The 17682-nt window shown below is 42.4% G+C and overlaps 1 pseudogene; it reads left to right on the plus strand.

Annotated features, from left to right (window-relative positions):
* The first annotated feature begins 2205 nt into the window (after window positions 1–2205).
* LOC133932721 (gastrula zinc finger protein XlCGF57.1-like) lies at window positions 2206–17083 on the plus strand (annotated as a pseudogene).
* Window positions 17084–17682: the final 599 nt, after the last annotated feature.

The following is a 17682-nucleotide window of genomic DNA, read 5'->3' on the forward strand; positions in this document are numbered from 1 at the left end:
CTGTTGACAACAACTATGCGCCGCTTTACATACGTCAAATCATTTGTTGCTCTGATTGGTTGTAGGTCTATCCAATTGAGCGAAGAGGCATTTTTTTCCCTGGTTCGGTTAAAACACGCCCCCTAATCACAGCTCAATGGAGCAGTATTAGACTCATATTCTGCCTTGAATTATGAATATGACAACGTCAAGCTAACGGGTTGCCGACCCCTGTGTAGAACTGAATTTGTTTGATGTATTAGACGCTTTTGTGTCTTCTGTGACAGCAGTGTCCATCTCTTATAGCCGTCCTCTGGGAACACTTCCATTGTCATTTTGCTTCTATTTGCTGCGCGTTTCTGTAATGTGTTGTGTTGTGAAATTGATGAAGATGCTTTCTGACTTTGCTTGTGTTTTGTCAACTTGCATGTGTTTTCCTAAGTTGCTGTTCGTTTAGCTTTCAGGGCCACCTTAAAGTTGCCACTAAATGCAAAATAGCGGGCTTCCTGTTTTGTTTTTCATAATGCCCATTGAGATTTTTTAGTTTTTCTGGTTTTCCATTTTATTCCATTATAGTTGAAAATTGGTCTCTGGCTCGTACACGTCCACAAGTCCAAAAACGCACAACATATCAATTACCTTAAATATGTGTTAATACAAAACGTGGTACCATATTGTAATATATTGCATTTGTATAACACATATGGATCAAACTGAGAAACTTGAAGAAACAATAATGTGACATTTAGTACATTAATATTATTTATTGCGAATTATTATATTTTGATATCATCTTTTCCCAAACCCTCTAAGTGGAATCCGATTTTGTTTATGGATGTGCTCCCACAGCTGCAGTAGCCCAATTGCAACCACCAGGGGGATGTAGAGCTCTGCATTTGTGACTGTGCAGTAGTGATGTGTCCTCCCGTGTCGAGGCTTCGAAGTGTGTGTCGAGTAATCGAGGAGGATTTTTATGAAGCGCGTATCGAGGCTTGTGTTGATGACGTATGTGATGACGATTTTGTACGTGTATTGCCATCACGAACATCATTAATTAGTTTATTCAATTCAAAGCTTCACACACCAAAGCCATGGTTTCATTATAATTACATTACATTTAATGTCCACTTGATGGCGCAGTAGAGCAAATGAAGCACCATGAAGCTTCGGCCCATAAGCGAACCAATTGGATGGAAAGCTTCAAAGCTTAATGAAGCTTCATCTCGCCATTTCCTCCTATTTTTCTGCATGAAACTATCCTCCTCCTCTTCTTCCTCATCCTTCTCCTCTAACCCCATCCCTCCTTTTCTTATTATCTTCTGCGGTCTTAACATCCAGCCGTGTGTATCCAGCTGTACCCGGATCAGCTGTGACCGGACGGATCCCCAGCTGTGCGGCAGGCAGGGTCGGCCATGTTGTTGTGTGGGGGGTGGATGAAAGTTTAGTAGTAGGAAGTGGAGGCTGCACAGAGGAGGAATACTGCAGGATCTGTTCTCCTTCTTCTTTTTATTAATGTCCCGTGTGGTGGCTGTGATGCATCTGCAGGCCTCCTCTTCCTCCTCTACCTCCTCCCGCTCCTCTTCATCCGTCACCTCTCTGGAACAATGAGTGACTCCTGCATCAGCTCCGACCTCCTCGCACACTGCTTTGATTTAACTTCAGCCCGAAACCCCAGCACGCACACAGCAACCTCTTCCTCCTCCTCATCCTCCTCCGCCGCCGGATGCACGAAGTGGGGATGAAGGCGGCTCCGTCACGGCTGGAATAACTCCGATCTCCGTTATTTCATCGGGATCTGACTCGAGGAGAGAAGGAGGAGAGAAGGACGCGGATCCTGTGAAGGTAAAATATCTCAGATTATTAGGCAGGTCTTTGTCAGATATGGATGGGCCCGTCTGACCTGTCAGCAACAAAGAGAAGAATCTGTCTCACTCTGACATAAACCTCACTCACATTCAAAATCCAGTATGACTAAGGGTTAAAAAGAAATGTGAGAGAGAAGACAACATGTGCTCAGGGTCCCTGTGGAATATGAGTGTAGCCATGATATCATTTAAATACTTAGAAATAGGACAAGGTCATTGTACCATGAGTACATCACAGTATGGTACTATTACATTAATTAATAAACATTTCTACTGTGCTGTATAAGTTAGTAGAAATATTATTTCCTCTTCGTCCTCCAGTCCAACAGGGTTCGCTGCTGGCTCGAAGCTCGGAGTGTCTGTTTCCTGTCGCTCGCTGTCTTTGTCCCCTCAGAGACTCAGAGTGCAGAGAGGAGGAACATGTCCGCCGTGGAGCTGCTGCGGGTGTCGGTACATGAGCGGATCAGCGCTGCCGCTGAAGACTTTCTTCTACAAGTGGAGGAAGGAGGAGGAAAGGCTCGAGTCCCAGAGCTGAGAGCGAAGCTCAACGAGCGGCTAATGGCGGCGGTGGAGCATATCCTCGCGGGGCTTGAGAAAACCTTGTTAGAGTACGAGGGCCGAGTGGAGCGGGCAGAGCAGTCCGAGCGGGAGATCTGCCGCCAGAGGAGGCTGCTCGATGCCGTGATGCAGCCCAAAGTCTGGCTGCACAGAGCAGGTCAGTCCCTAGAGGAACCGCTAACATGCTAACGGTAGCTAGCATAAGCCCGGGCAGCGGAGTTAATACGTCATTTCCGGTCTCTGTCTGCTGCACCCATAGATATATATAAAGGCTAGATGTCTCGGCCTACGGAGTCGAACGACCGCACATGGCGGCCATCTTGCCACAGCCAGGTCGCTCACCCATAACATTGTGTTGGTAGGGGTACGTACTTTTTAAATAACTATAATTTGCTCAATTTTCAACCGATTTTTAAACGCTTTGGTTTGTTATAAACGTCAGGGACATAGTTATGACACTGCACACTTATGAATACTATTTTCAGACATGGGAGTAAGTCACTCATGTGCAAGTCACAAGCAAGTCTCAAGTCATAACCTTCAAGTCTCAAGCAAGTCCAAGTCACTGTGGTTAGAATCAAGCAAGTCACAAGTCAAGTCATTGCTCAGGTCAAGCAAGTCACAAGTCAAGTCATACAAAAATCATATTGTCTAACCCAGTTTCTACATATAAAAATCAGTCAAGAGAGTGGTTCACAATCACAAGTTGTTTTATTTCAACATTAACAATCATAATGTCTACACATTAACAATAACTCAAACTATTGAGCAGCCTGCTTACAATTGCCCAACTTACTGAACTGCTTGCGTCCACCTTCAGGAGGGTCACGCAATTTCTCAATGTCCTGTTAAGGAATCTGTCTAAGGTGCTTCTCATTAACATTTCTGTGAACAAAAAAGTATTGTATCATCAACTAAATGGAACATAAAATTAAAATAAATATATCAAAATAAATAAATAAATATTGCCTGAAATGTAAACATTACTGAAATGAAAAAACATTACATCAAACCATGAAAACGTATTCACCATTCCTCCCAGGTGTCAGGCTCCAAATAACAGGGACAGCAGTGGTTGTGTAAGTGGCGTTGCATAAATAAGGTTATTTCATTTTGCACACTTAATAATCAATATTTTAATAATAAATCTTAGGTTAAAATGTAGATAGTGTAAATATGAACAGGACGAAATAACAAGAATAGCATGTGGCATACCAAAGCCATTATGTGAATAGTTTGAAAATGTTTTTTTTGATCATTACCTCCAACCTATGAACAGAATCAATTACAACCTCTAGGTGGCTCGCTGTATACGAGAACAGATCAAGTCATCAGTCAATCTCCCTACATGTTGTAGAATATTATTTGCAATACATCGACTTACAAAGCATTGCATTTGCAAAAAATTAAATTTGAGAGTACTTTGTCACTCAGTTGTGAACGATGGGGTCACATTATCACCCCACCATGGCTGAACACACGTTCAACAGGTGCACTTGATGCAGGGACTGCCATGACCCTTACCGCCACCTTGAACAAAGAGGGGAGGGTGTTCCCTGTTCATGGCCCAAAACTGAAGGCAGCTCTGTCCATCACAAATGTCGAGGTAGTGGTTCAACTGAATTTGGGGAGTGGAATTTGAACTCATCTTCATATTTTTGCGGTATGCTGAGAACAGCCCAGTCTGACGCTCTGGCTCTGACGGTGTAATTGGCTCATCGGTGATTGGACTGGTCGTGGTCATGGTCATGCCAGCATCTCTGAGAATCAAGCCTGATAAACAAGCAAAAACAATAGTCACAAAATATTTCTATAACAATTTCAATTTTGTCCACTTCCTTAACATAAATGTGGGAGGGAAAATATTAGGAACACTTTTCAATATATTATTCTCTCCAGTATACCACTATCACCCACTACAACCTCAATAATAACTATAAAGTAGAATTATCACCTTTCTGACAATGTAAACAAAAACTGAAGTGCTCAGTGTGTATATATCAACATACTAAACATTCCTTTTACAGACTATTTCTTCTTAGGTCTGACATTTAAATCGGATTAATACGGAAAAAATAACATACTTTTTATCATCACAGACACATCCTCCTTGACGTTTTCAGGGGCCAAAACATCATGGGCCAACCACATGGTGCCGAATGAACGATCCAGCAAAGCAGCTTTTAGGTATAGAGGGTCAGAGAACGGCAAGGTTGCTCCATCACTCTGGTCATCTGCCATCCTCACATGTACAAAGATCCCTCTGAATCTTCTTTGGAGTGATTCTTGCAGGCTACGGATCAAACCACCCATGTAGTGCACTCTCTCTTTTTGATTTTCCAAGTGATGATTAAGAGAAAGGATGCAGGGTACCACAGCACTTATAGTGACAACTTTTTTCTCCTTGTGTGAGATCCGTGGCTTCTCCAAAGGGTTGAAGAACATCCACCAGTTCCCTTATCTGACTCCACTCTCTAGCTGTGAATACTGTCTCTTTGTGTCCCGCATCTTCAAGAACTGCAGACAGTTTCAGTTGGTCACAGTTAAGCACTGATTTCAGTTGCCTAAGTGTGGAATTCCAGCGTGTGGTTACAGAGGCAGGGATTCCACGCTGTCCAAACTCCATCTCAAATTTGTCTTTGAAAGTGGTGCTCGTGTGGAGCAAAGAGCTCAACCTTGAAGCTTTGGAGAGAGCTGCACTGATTATTTTAGTGTCTTTAAGGCCATCACCTATAGTCAATTGAAGGGTATGTGCAAAACATTGAAGTCTTGTCTGGGACTTTGCACTCAATACATTCTCAAACCTCTCCTGCTCTTCCACTGTCAGGTTGTTCCAAATGTTGAAATCATCATGGTCGTCATCTTCATCTTCCTGTCCAGGAAAACATGTACTGAACGCCTTTTTCATGTTTGCAGCGTTGTCACAGATGATGTGGTCGACCTTTTTCTTCATTTGATATTCTTCACATATTTGCTCAAATTCTTCACAAATTCTTTCCCCTGTATGGGAACCTCTGAAGCGGTTGCATGCGAGCAACTGAGATTTTAACTGAAGACTGTCATCTTCGATGTTGATCCAATGTCCTGTGACTCCAAGAAAGCCTCTCATCCTGCGGTCTGACCATATGTCTACAGTCACTGACACATTATCTGCCTTTGCTAGTTCATTTTTTAGCTTACTTTGTCTATCTCCCACCAGACTGTCAATCTTTGAAGTAATTGTTCTTCGACTGACTGGAGAGTACTTGTTGTCCACTATTGACAAAAACTGATGAAAGCTTTGATGTTCAACGATGGACAATGGCATGTTGCAATTTATTATGAGGTCCGACAGTATTGAGTGTGTAATGGCTTTCTGCTGGGGATGGTTGCAGTTGTATAGTGGCACACTCCTTGATTCGATGAATTGGTTGATTGAAGGCTGTTTAAGATCCAAAGTATCTTTGGTATGGATGTACTCTTCATATCTGTAGACAGTAAAAAGAAAAGAGGAATATATTTACACATTATGATTCATATTTTATTCATTGCATAGTAAATCATTAGTTTAGTTCTATGAATGCAAGAATCAAATAAGATTACTTGTTATCCTGGAACTGCTGACCATATAGCTAGGACTCAATCAGTCTGTTCAATTTCTGTGAATTGGCTCTTTTAAAATGCACTGAAATGTTCATACATTTAAACAAAATCTGTTAATATGCAATGTGGGATGCAGTTTTTATAGGGCTTATGACAAGTCAAATTAAAATGTGAGTTAAATTTCCCGAGAGAAATATTGACTTTAGGATAAATGTATAATATTCATATATATATATATATATATATTCTCCACTCCTCCTTCTTTCTTTACACTGTAAGGTAATAATGTGTTAATAACTTCATCTGCTTGTATTACATATTAAAAAATAAATAAATGTAAGAGTGAAAAGGCTTTAAATAAGACAGAAAATAAAATAGAGCCTCAAATCTATCAAACCAAATTCCCTTAAATTCCCTGGCATACAGGATTTTCAATATCAGTGTTACACAACCATCAATCAAACACATAGAAATACACTCTCTTCACTCATAGTTTTTCTCAAACTCTCGCTCTCACACACACACGCGCACAAACACACACTCACACACTCACTCACTCACTCACTCACACACTCACTCACTCACTCACTCACTCACTCACTCACTCACTCGCTCTCTCTCTCTCTCTCTCAAAAACTTGAAGTGACACGTTAATCTGCAGTGGCAATCCGCGAGTCGCGGCCGTTAATCAGCGTGCATAAATATGCACTGACTTGCTCGTAATGTTAGCTTAATAAACTACTGTGTTGGAATTCATGTTAGCAACCGTTACCTTTCTAGTTAACGTCTGACCCATTTGACCAGCCAATAAGTTAGCTAAAGACACTTTTACTGCGCATTTTATTGAGAAGACATTAGGTTATAGATAGCCTTCTAGCCACGGTCAATTTAAGATATGTAGGCCTAAGTGTTAGCAAACGTTAGCTTTGTAACAGCCGTACAGCTAGCTAAAAGACACAGTCACGTAGCTTACCTTTTTTTGTGGGTTTTGTAGTGACGGATGAAGTTGGATGTGGTGGCGATCGTGTCACTGATTTTTGAGCTGCAGACCTTGCATACCGCTGTCCTCTTTTTCTTATTCTCATCGACAATGTAATCGTTGAACCCAAATTTAATTATTTTTGGTCTTGCCGCCTCCATGACTGCTGCTCCTGTGTTGACCTGCTCACGCAGCAGCAGTTTGTCCGTGCAGCGCGCGATCACCCGAGATGCGTACATTCATTGCACTGTAAAATCACCCGATCATTTTTCAAAATAAAATAATAAATATATAGTCTAAATATATAAATAAAACATAATTTCTAACTTAATCTAACTTTTAAAAAGTCGAGTCATTTCGAGTCATCTGTCTCAAGTCTAAGTCAAGTCTCAAGTCATGAAGACCAAGTCTAAGTCAAGTCGAGTCTTTTATCAGTGTAATTCAAGCAAGTCTCAAGTCCTCAAATTTGCGACTCGAGTCTGACTCGAGTCAAGTCATGTGACTCGAGTCTGACTCGAGTCAAGTCATGTGACTCGAGTCCCCCATGTTTGACTATTGTTATGTTCTTAAAAATAAAATCGTGTTCTAAAATAGGTACAAGATTTCCTTTTACGAATATACATCAATAATTATTTTATTTTATTTAAAAAGTACATTTTTGGATTAGATTAGATTCAACTTTATTTTCATCGCACAGTACAAGTACTTATACAACGAAATGCAGTTTAGCGGCTAACCAGAAGTGCAAAAAAGGACGTAAAGTGCAGAGTATTGTGCGTATTTAAAATGGAATGTAAATAAACAAGATATGTCAGTAGCAAATATATATGGAATAGTACAGTATTAACAGGTATTGTATTGCGGGGGGAGACGGTGTTCTAGTGGCAGAAACTTGGACTATGGGCAGAGAAGGTCTCTGGTTCGACTCCACGGAGAGACAACAAAAGACGAACCTGGATTGATCTGTCCAAAAATCCAAGAGTCTCCCTACCCTGTCTACTGCCCCTGAGCAAGGCACCTTACTCCCCCAACATCTTCTCCCCGAGCGCCGTACATGGTCGCTCACTGCTCTGTGTGTCCTGCACCAGATGGGTCAAAGGCAGAGATTAAATTTCCCTACTTGCATGAATGTGCATGTGTTTGGGACTAATAAATGCATCTTAATCTTAATCTTAATCATATAAGAACTATGAGGAGTAATAAAGGAAATAGTACAGTATTAACAGGTATTGTATGATATAAGAACTATGAGCACTAAGTAATATATCTGAAGTAGTACAGTATTAACAGGTATTGTATGATATAATAACTTTAAGCAAGATAAATATATATAAATATGAATATACTATAGGCAGGACAATACAGTATTAAAAAAAGTTGCAGTGTAGTGCAAGTGTTCAAATGTTCAGTGGTAGGAGGAGGGTGTGTGGCCGGGGGGGCTGCTGCTATCACTGCGGTTTAGAGTTCAGCAGGGTGACAGCCCAAGGGATGAAGCTGTTCCTGAACCTGCTAGTCCGGGAACGGAGGACCCTGTAGCGCCTCCCAGAAGGGAGATAGATGGATACTTTATTAATCCGAGGGAAAAAATGGGATGCCCAACGAATGGTGATGAGTTTTAACCACCCTCTGCAGTGACTTCCGTCCGCAACAGAGCAGCTGCCATACCACACTGAGATGCAGTTGGTGAGGATGCTCTCGATGGTGCAGCTGTAGAAATTCACCAGAATCTGAGGAGACAGATGAGCCGTCCTCAGTCTCCTCAGGAAGAAGAGACGCTGGTGAGATTTCTTGACCAGGGTTGAGGTGTTGAGGGTCCAAGAGAAGTCCTCAGAGATGTGGACACCCAGGAACTTGAAGCAGGTGACACACTCGACCTCCATCCCGTTGATATGGATGGGGGGGGTGTCCCGCCTTTCTTCCTGAAGTTCGCGATGAGCTCTTTGGTCTTCTTGGTGTTGAGAGCCAGGTTGTTGTCGGCGCACCACGCCGCCAGGTGCTGGACCTCTTCTCTGTAGGCCGACTCATCGTTGTTGCTGATGAGGCCAATCACCGTAGTATCGTCTGCAAACTCGACAAAAGTATTAGTTACATGTACAGGTATGCCGTCATACGTGAATAGTGAGTATAGGAGAGGACTTAGCACACAGCCCTGTGGCACGCCGGTGTTTGGGATGAGGGTTGAGGAGGTGTGGTTCTCTAACATAACAGACTGGGGTCTGTTGGATAGGAAGTCCAGTATCCAGTTGCAGAGGGAAGGGTTGATGCCTAAATCGCTGAGTTTCGTGATCAGTTTTGAGGGGATGATTGTGTTGAAAGCTGAACTGAAGTCTATGAACAGCATTCTTACATAGGAGTTGTTATTGTCCAGGTGAGAAAGTGCGGAGTGAAGTGCCGTGGAGATGGAATCCTCCGTGCTCCTGTTCTGGTGGTAGGCGAATTGGGTGAGGTCCAGTGTTGGTGGAAACAGGTTTTGAGGTGAGCCAGGACCATCCTCTCGAAGCACTTCATAATGGTGGGAGTGAGTGCAACAGGGCGGAAGTCGTTGAGGCTCGCTGCAGTGGAGTGTTTAGGCACTGGCACGATGGAGGTGGTTTTAAAGCACGTGGGGACAGCTGCTTGGGCCAGTGACAGATTGAATATGTCAGTCAAGACCTCAGCTAGCTGCCCAGCACAGGCCCTGAGCACGCGTCCGGGGATGCCATCAGGGCCAGCAGCCTTACGTGCGTTGATCCTGCTCAGTGCAGTACACACGTTGATGGAGGAGAGTGTGAGGGGCTGGTGGTCTGAAGTGGGCACAGCCTTGATGGTCGCCTCCTGGTTTCCCTGTCAAAGCGAGCATAAAAGCTTTTGAGCTCGTCAGGGAAGGAGGCATCACTGTTTTGGGGGGAGGTGTTGGTGGGTTTGTAGTCAGTTAAAGCCTGGATGCCTTGCCGCATACGTCTGGGGTCGGAGTTGTTTTTGAAGTGCTCCTCAATCCTTAGCGTGAGGCAGGGCTGGGCCTTCTTGATGCCCCTCTTCAGGACAGCCCTGGATGAAGTGTAGGCCTGAGCATCACCTGATCTGAAAGCGATGTCTCGTGCCTTCAGCAGTAGACGGACCTCTTTGTTCATCCATGGCTTCTGGTTAGGGAATATAGTGATACGTTTGAGGGTGGTGACACTGTTGATGTTGGTGTTGATGAAGTCCACATGTACCACTACCACCACAATGTTATGGGTGAGCGAGATGACTGTGGCAAGTTGGCAGCCATGTGCGGTCGTTCGACTCTGTTGGCCGGCAACGAGGACGAGACATCTAGCCTTTATATATATATCTATGGCTCCAACTCTCACCTGAATAATGAGGATGAGGAGTTTTATCCACAGGTCTTGTCTGAAAGCAGCTTAACCAACTATCTAACTTCCCCTTGCCCTGTTCTCCTCTGTTAGTGACCTACTTGGTTTATTTGGCCTCAAAATGAAAAACGTTTTTTACCAGAAACCCTTTGTTTTATGCTGCTTCCTTTACGAGCTGAGTCGTAACACCAACTGTTAACAACCTCAACATCTCTGCTTTCTGAATGTTATCCTTCAAAACATCGGCATTAAACGACACAATACAAGTTTTTCAAGACACCAAAGACAGTGAGAATGATTGGATGGAGACCAGGGAACCTCAGACAGGTTTGAAAACAAGAAATAACAAACATCCTTGAAGGGATATGTTGACATTGAATGAAACTACACAAGTTTTTCAAAACACTTCAGGAAACTCTGACATGATAAACGTGTGTATTTGTGTTTCAGTGTGTCCTGCAGACTTCCAGCAACTGATGGTGAATAAAGAAGAGGTACCCCCTGAGGAGCAGCAGTGGAGCCGCCTTGTGGACCAGGAGGACCCTGAGCCCCCACACATTAAAGAGGAACAGGAGGAGCCGTGGACCATTCAGGATGGACAGAAGCTTCAAGGACTGGAGGAGGCTGATATCAAGTTCACATTGACTCCTGTCGCTGTGAAGAGTGAAGAAGATGAAGAGAAACTTAAATCGTCAGAGCTTCATCCGAGTGAGACGAAGAAGAACAGAGCGGACTGTGGAGGACCAGAACCAGCCAGGAACTCAGGTCCTGATGGACGTTTACAACCAGGTCCTGAGGACAAGACTGAAGACTCTTCTGAGACTGAAGAGAGTGAGGATCATTGGATGGAGACCAGGGAACCTCAGACTGGTTTAAATACGAGAAATAACAAACAGCCTCTAAGTTATATGGGATGTAAGACAGAAAAAAAATCGTTAAGTTGCTCTGAGTGTGGTAAAAGATTTCGCCATAGGGGCCATCTAAATAGTCATATGAGGATTCATACAGGAGAGAAACCGTTTAGTTGCTCTGAGTGTGGTAAAAGATTTAGCCATAGGGGAGATCTAAATAAACATATGAGGAGTCATACAGGAGAGAAACCGTTTAGTTGCTCTGAATGTGGTAAAAGATTTACAGAAAGTGGCAGTCTAAATGCACATATGAGGATTCATACAGGAAAGAAACCGTTTGGGTGCTCAGAGTGTGGTAAAAGATATAGCTATAAGGGAGATCTAAATAAACATGTGAGGAGTCATACTGGAGAGAAACAGTTTAGTTGCTCTGAGTGTGGTAATAGATTTAGCCAAAAGTGCGATCTAAATAGACATATGAGGAGTCATACAGGAGAGAAACAGTTTAGTTGCTCTGAGTGTGGTAAAAGATTTACAGAAAGTGGCAGTCTAAATACACACATGCGGATTCATACAGGAGAGAAACAGATAAGTTGCTCTGAGTGTGGTAAAAGATTTAACCAACGGGGCCATCTAAATATCCATATGAGGAATCATACAGGAGAGAAACCATTTAGTTGCTCTGACTGTTGTAAAAGATTTAGTCAAAGGTGCGATCTAAATACACATATGAGGAGTCATACAGGAGAGAAACCGTTTAGGTGCTCTGAGTGTGGTAAAGGATTTAGTCAAAGGTGCAATCTCAATACACATATGAGGAGTCATACAGGAGAGAAACCGTTTAGGTGCTCTGAGTGTGGTAAAGGATTTAGTTATAGGTGCAGTCTAAAAACACATATGAGGACTCATACAGGAGAGAAACCATTTAAATGCTCTGAGTGTGGTAAAATATTTACAGAAAGTGGCAATCTAATTAGACATAAGAGGATTCATACAGGAGAGAAACCGTTTAGTTGATTGAGTGTGGTGAATGATTAAAGATTCAGTCCTATTGTACGAGACATTTGAGGATTCATGAAGGAGAGAATTGACTCAGTTGCAACCTTTGCAACAAAAGACTTATTAGGATTATTCAGCAGATATTCATTTTATACATATTCATAGCTCAGTGTTTTAAATAGACTTAACAGGTTTTATGTCCCCAGAAAATAGAACTAATTGAATAACACGGAAGATTTTTGTTGATATATCTTGTTTCTACTGATTTCTACATAATTTATCTACTTTTCATAAAGTCCTTCATGTCGTTTTGACTGCTTGAGCTATCATGGCCCGAATACGGGCATGTTTTTTCTATCGATCAGCGTCAAACATTTGTATTTAAAGAACTGCGGTTCTAATACAACATATCGTTAGAAAGCTAAGATTCTTCTGATTCCACTGATGTAAACCATTTCAAGATCCGATCTCCACAGCCGGTACAATAAACTTCTCAGTTCAGCGTCAGTCAGACCGGAAATTAGAAAAAAGTTGTCGCCACTTACCGGAGAATCATCATATTAATCCACAGATCGATAAAATTCCAACAAACGCTGTTGGTACATCGCCAACGATTCACCTCGTTGACGGACAGAGCCTGCCCATCTTCTGACATTAAAAGACTGAGCCAATTGCCACCGATTGTTATGATGACTGGCGTATCGTTTAGCCAATGAAATTTCCATCGTAAAAAAGTGATGATCCAGGGGAAAAAAATACTGAGGCGCCATACAAATCACTGTGCAACAGTGTCCAGCTGGTGCCAGAGCGCTGTGCGCCCGTGTTTCGTCCCCGTCGTGACTGCTACATGTTGCTAAAATATATGAAAGATGTTTATTTGTATAAATTTTACCGGTTTTGTCTTCTTTATATAAAAGTATGTTTTTAAGTGTAAAATTAGACCTTTTAGCCTGGTTGGTTACCATGGTTACAAAGGGTCTGCTAGAGTCTCCAAATGGCCTTTGTGGAAAACGCCTAGACATGGCCTTAGGAAAGAATCTGTCAAATATTAATTTTCTGTGGTATTGTTATCAAATTTTAACTTGGGCTAGTCAAGGCTTCATGCTAGGGCCCCATTGTGTTTTCCAGCTAGAGTCATCAGCAGGCATCTGTTTACCAAGATATTCAGGCGAAAATGAATACCTTCTACTTCACTGTGTGCCAACTGCTATTACTCAATGCCAGTATTACTTATAGTGATTATGACTGTTAAGGGGGAAAGGTCAGAATGTTACCTCTCAAAAGAGACCAAGACCATGCATGTTCTCTAAATGGTTCAAGAACAGCGTTCAATTTAATTTGGGTGTCCTCAAACAGGCGTTTAGGCGAATATCACCCGTTTCTTAAGAGGTTAAGGTTAAAGTGTGATCCTTAATGTGTGTTTTTAACTAGTTCATATGATTTAATACGTTTGTTTAAAACAATGGTTTCGTGGTTCGTGAGATTCAATGACAGTGTGTGTTGTCCTTTATGTATTGAATGTGTTTCCAAGAAGAAAGGTCCAATAAAAAGATGATGGCGTCGTCGCCCTCCTCCTCTTTGTTTCTGTACGAACGGGGGCTGCAGTGGATACAGTTGAATCGTCTCATCACGAGAACTGGGCAATTTCAGGTCAGAATATCTGACATACAGTGCCTTGCATAAGTATTCACCCCCCTTGGACTTTTCCCCCTTTTGACTGTTACTAACTGGAATTCAAATAGACTTAAATAAACTTTTTCCCATTTGATCAACACAACATGCATAGTACTTTGGAGGTGCAAAATATATTTTATTGTGACACAAACAATAATGAGAACAAAAAGTTGTCGTCTGTTAGGTGCGTAAGTATTCACCCCCCCCTGTGTCAATACTTGGTAGAATCCCCTTTCGCTGCAATTACAGCTGCAAGTCTTTTGGGGTATGTCTCTACCAGCTTTGCACATCTAGAGATGGAAAGGTTTGTCCATTCTTCTTGGCAAAAAAGATGAAGCTCAGTCAGATTGGATGGAGACCGTCTGTGAACCGCAATCTTCAAGTCTTGCCATAGATTCTCTATTGGATTGAGGTCTGGGCTTTAACTGGGCCATTTTTAGACATTAACATGCTTTAATCCAAACCATTCCTTTGTAGCTCTTGCTGTATGTTTAGGGTCATTGTCCTGCTGGAAGATGAACCTCCGCCCCAGTCTCAAGTCTTTTGCAGACTGCATCAGATTTTCTTCAAGGATTTCCCTGTATTTGGCTCCATCCATCTTACCCTCAGTTCTGACCAGTTTGCCTGTAGCTGTTGAAGAGAAGCATCCCCACAGCATGATGCTACCACCACCATGTTTCACTGTTTGGATGGTGTGCTCAGGGCGATGGGCAGTGTTGGGATTCCGCCACACATAGTGTTTTGCATTGACGCCAAAAAGTCCAATTTTGGTCTCATCCGACCAGAGCACCTTCTTCCACAAGCTGGCTGTGAATCCCATGTGGCAAACTCCAAGTGGGATTTATTATGGTTCCCTTTCAACAACGGCTTTCTTCTTGCCACCCTCCTTCCATAAAGGCCAGATTTGTGGAGTATACTACTAATAGTTGTCCTGTTGACAGATTCTCCCACCTCAGCTGTGGATCTCTGCTGCTCCTCGAGAGTAACAATGAGCCTCTTGGTTGCTCCTCTGATATATTTTCTCCTTGTCCGACTCTTCAGTTTGGGTGGACGGCCTCCTCTTGCTAGGTTTGCGGTTGTGCCATATTCTTTCCATTTTCTTATGATGGATTTTATGGTGCTCAGAGAGATGTTCAAAGCTCTGGATATTTTTTTTATAACCTAACCCTGCTTCATACTTCTCCACAACTTTATCCCTGACCTGTTTGGTGAGCTACTTGGTCTTCATGATGCTGTTTGTTCAGTAATGATCTCCAACAAACTCTGAGTCCGTCACAGAACAGGTGTATTTATACTGAGATTAAATTGCAGACATGTGGACCCTATTTACTAAGTATGTGACTTGCAAATGTGACTTGTTAAGGCAATTGGTCACACCAGATTGTTTTTAGGGGTTTCACAGTAAAGGGGGTGAATACATATGCACTCAACACTTTTATTTTTATTTGTAAATAATTTTGAAATCCATTTAATATTTTCCCCCACTTCCAAATGATGGACTATTTTGTTTTGGTCCATTACATAAAATCACGATGAAATAAATGTTAATCTGTGGTTATACCATGACAAAATGTAGAAAAGTACACGGGGGTGAATACTTATGCAAGGAACTGTATGAGTCGTCTGGAATGCAGCATTAAACTCACACACAAGGACAGTGAAGCAGCGATGAAACAGCAGGATTGTTCCATTCAGAGACAGCTGTGATGTCCTCAATCTATAAAATTAAGATAAATATTTTGATATGCTTGTGATTTTACTGGGATGATTTGGATCCGTCTGTCAACCTGTGCGATACTGGACTCAGTAGATTACAGATCTATATAAAAAAACAGATCATATGGTAGTGATTCAAAACAAACATTTAATCTAATGAGCCTTTAGCAGGCAAGATCCACATCACTTGACAGATGCAGAGTGCATCTCGCATGCAACGCTTCAAAATGCATGTGCTTGGGCACTTTCAGTGCTGCTTTGCAGTCCTAGCAATAGTAGAAATTGTTTTTGTTTTCATTTTAATATGAAGTTGATCTGAAGTAAGCCCTGGTACAAGTACCTCAAAGTAAAAATGTGGAATATTGCCAAAATGGCCATTAAATGCAAAATGGCGGGCTTCCTGTTGTGTTTTCATAATGCCCTATGAGAAGCTTTTGTTTTTCTGTTTTTCCATTTTATTCCATTATAGATGAAAATTTGTCTCTGGCTCGTACACGTCCACAAATCCCAAAACGCACAACATAACAATTACCTTAAATATGTGTTAATACAAAACGTGGTACCATATTGTGATATATTGCATTTGTATAACACATATGTATCAAACTGAGAAACTTGAAGAAACAATAATGTGACATTTAGTATATTAATATTATTTATTACGAATTACTATATTTTTATATCATCTTTTCCCAAACCCTCTAAGTGGAATCCAATTTTGTTTATGGATGTGCTTCCTCAGCTGCAGTGGCCCGATCGCAACCACCAGGGGGATGTAGAGCTCTGCATTTGTGACGGATGCATTGTGGGTCCTCCTATTTTTCTGAATGAAACTATCCTCCTCCTCCTCCTCCTTCTCCTCTGACCCCATCCCTCCTTTTCAGTGGCGAAACTACCGGGGACGCAAGGGGTGGCAGCTGCCACCCCCCAAAAAATGCTTGCCACCCCACTTGCCACCCAGGTTGTTAGAAGTGTCTCCAATATACATTTATTGAATGGTATTATATTTTTGCTACTGAAGCTGTTGATCTCATTGGTAACTTGTTTAAGTTTAAGAACTAAAATCTGTATGTCCCCCCTCCCCTGTAAAATGGTTGAGTCCATGAATCCTATTTGCTCTCTTCTCACCGTGCGCATCTGCCGCTTCATTCAAATGAAGACAGAAACGGTTTGAAAGCCAAAGAACTGGAGACAAGCCAACTGTATGCTTGCAGTGATGAAAAAAGGTACAGTACAGCTGAAACTTGAATCAAGAAAATGTGATGGGTGGTCATATGTGATAGACAATTCCGTTGTAATTTCAATCGTTTATTTAATTGCTAGCTTGCAAAAGTCGATAGGACTAGTAGCTAGCTCGCTATACAGCTGCAGTAAAATGTGAGAGGATGACTATATATGCTATAGACCCTATTGTGTATGTGGTATAAAGGCTGGGACGAATTTCGAATTATAAATATGTTAACTGTTTTCATTAGCGATTGGTATAAATAAATACATATAGACACCAGGCATGTGTGTTTCCAACAATAAAAATACTTGACTTGACTTTGTGTGTGTGATTTGCCACCCTTGAATTTAACTTGCCAACCTTCTGCCACCCCATGTAAAATTTTCTAGAATCGCCACTGCTCCTTTTCTTATTATCTTCTGCCGTCTTAACATCCAGCCTTGTGTATCCAGCTGTTCCCGGATCAGCTGTGACCGGACGGATCCCCAGCTGTGCGGCTCCAGTCCCGCAGGCAGAGAGCAGGCAGAGGCAGGCAGGGTCGGCCATGTTGTTGTGTGGGGGGTGGATGCAAGTTTAGTAGTAGGAAGTGGAGGCTGCACAGAGGAGGAATACTGCAGGATCTCTTCTCCTTCTTCTTTTCATTAATGTCCCGTGTGGTGGCTGTGATGCAGCTGCAGGCCTCCTCTTCCTCCTCTACCTCCTCCCGCTCCTGCTCCTCTTCATCCGTCACCTCTCTGTAACAATGAGTGACTCCTGCATCAGCTCCGACCTCCTCGCACATTGCTTTGAATTAACTTCAGCCCGAAACCCCAGCGCGCATACAGCAACCTCCTCCTCCTCCTCATCCTCCTCCACCGCCGGATGGCCGAAGTGGGGATGAAGGTGGCTCCGTCAGGGCTGGAATAACTCAGATCTC

This window comes from Platichthys flesus, chromosome 21, assembly GCF_949316205.1.
Source record: "Platichthys flesus chromosome 21, fPlaFle2.1, whole genome shotgun sequence".
Lineage (NCBI taxonomy): Eukaryota > Metazoa > Chordata > Actinopteri > Pleuronectiformes > Pleuronectidae > Platichthys > Platichthys flesus.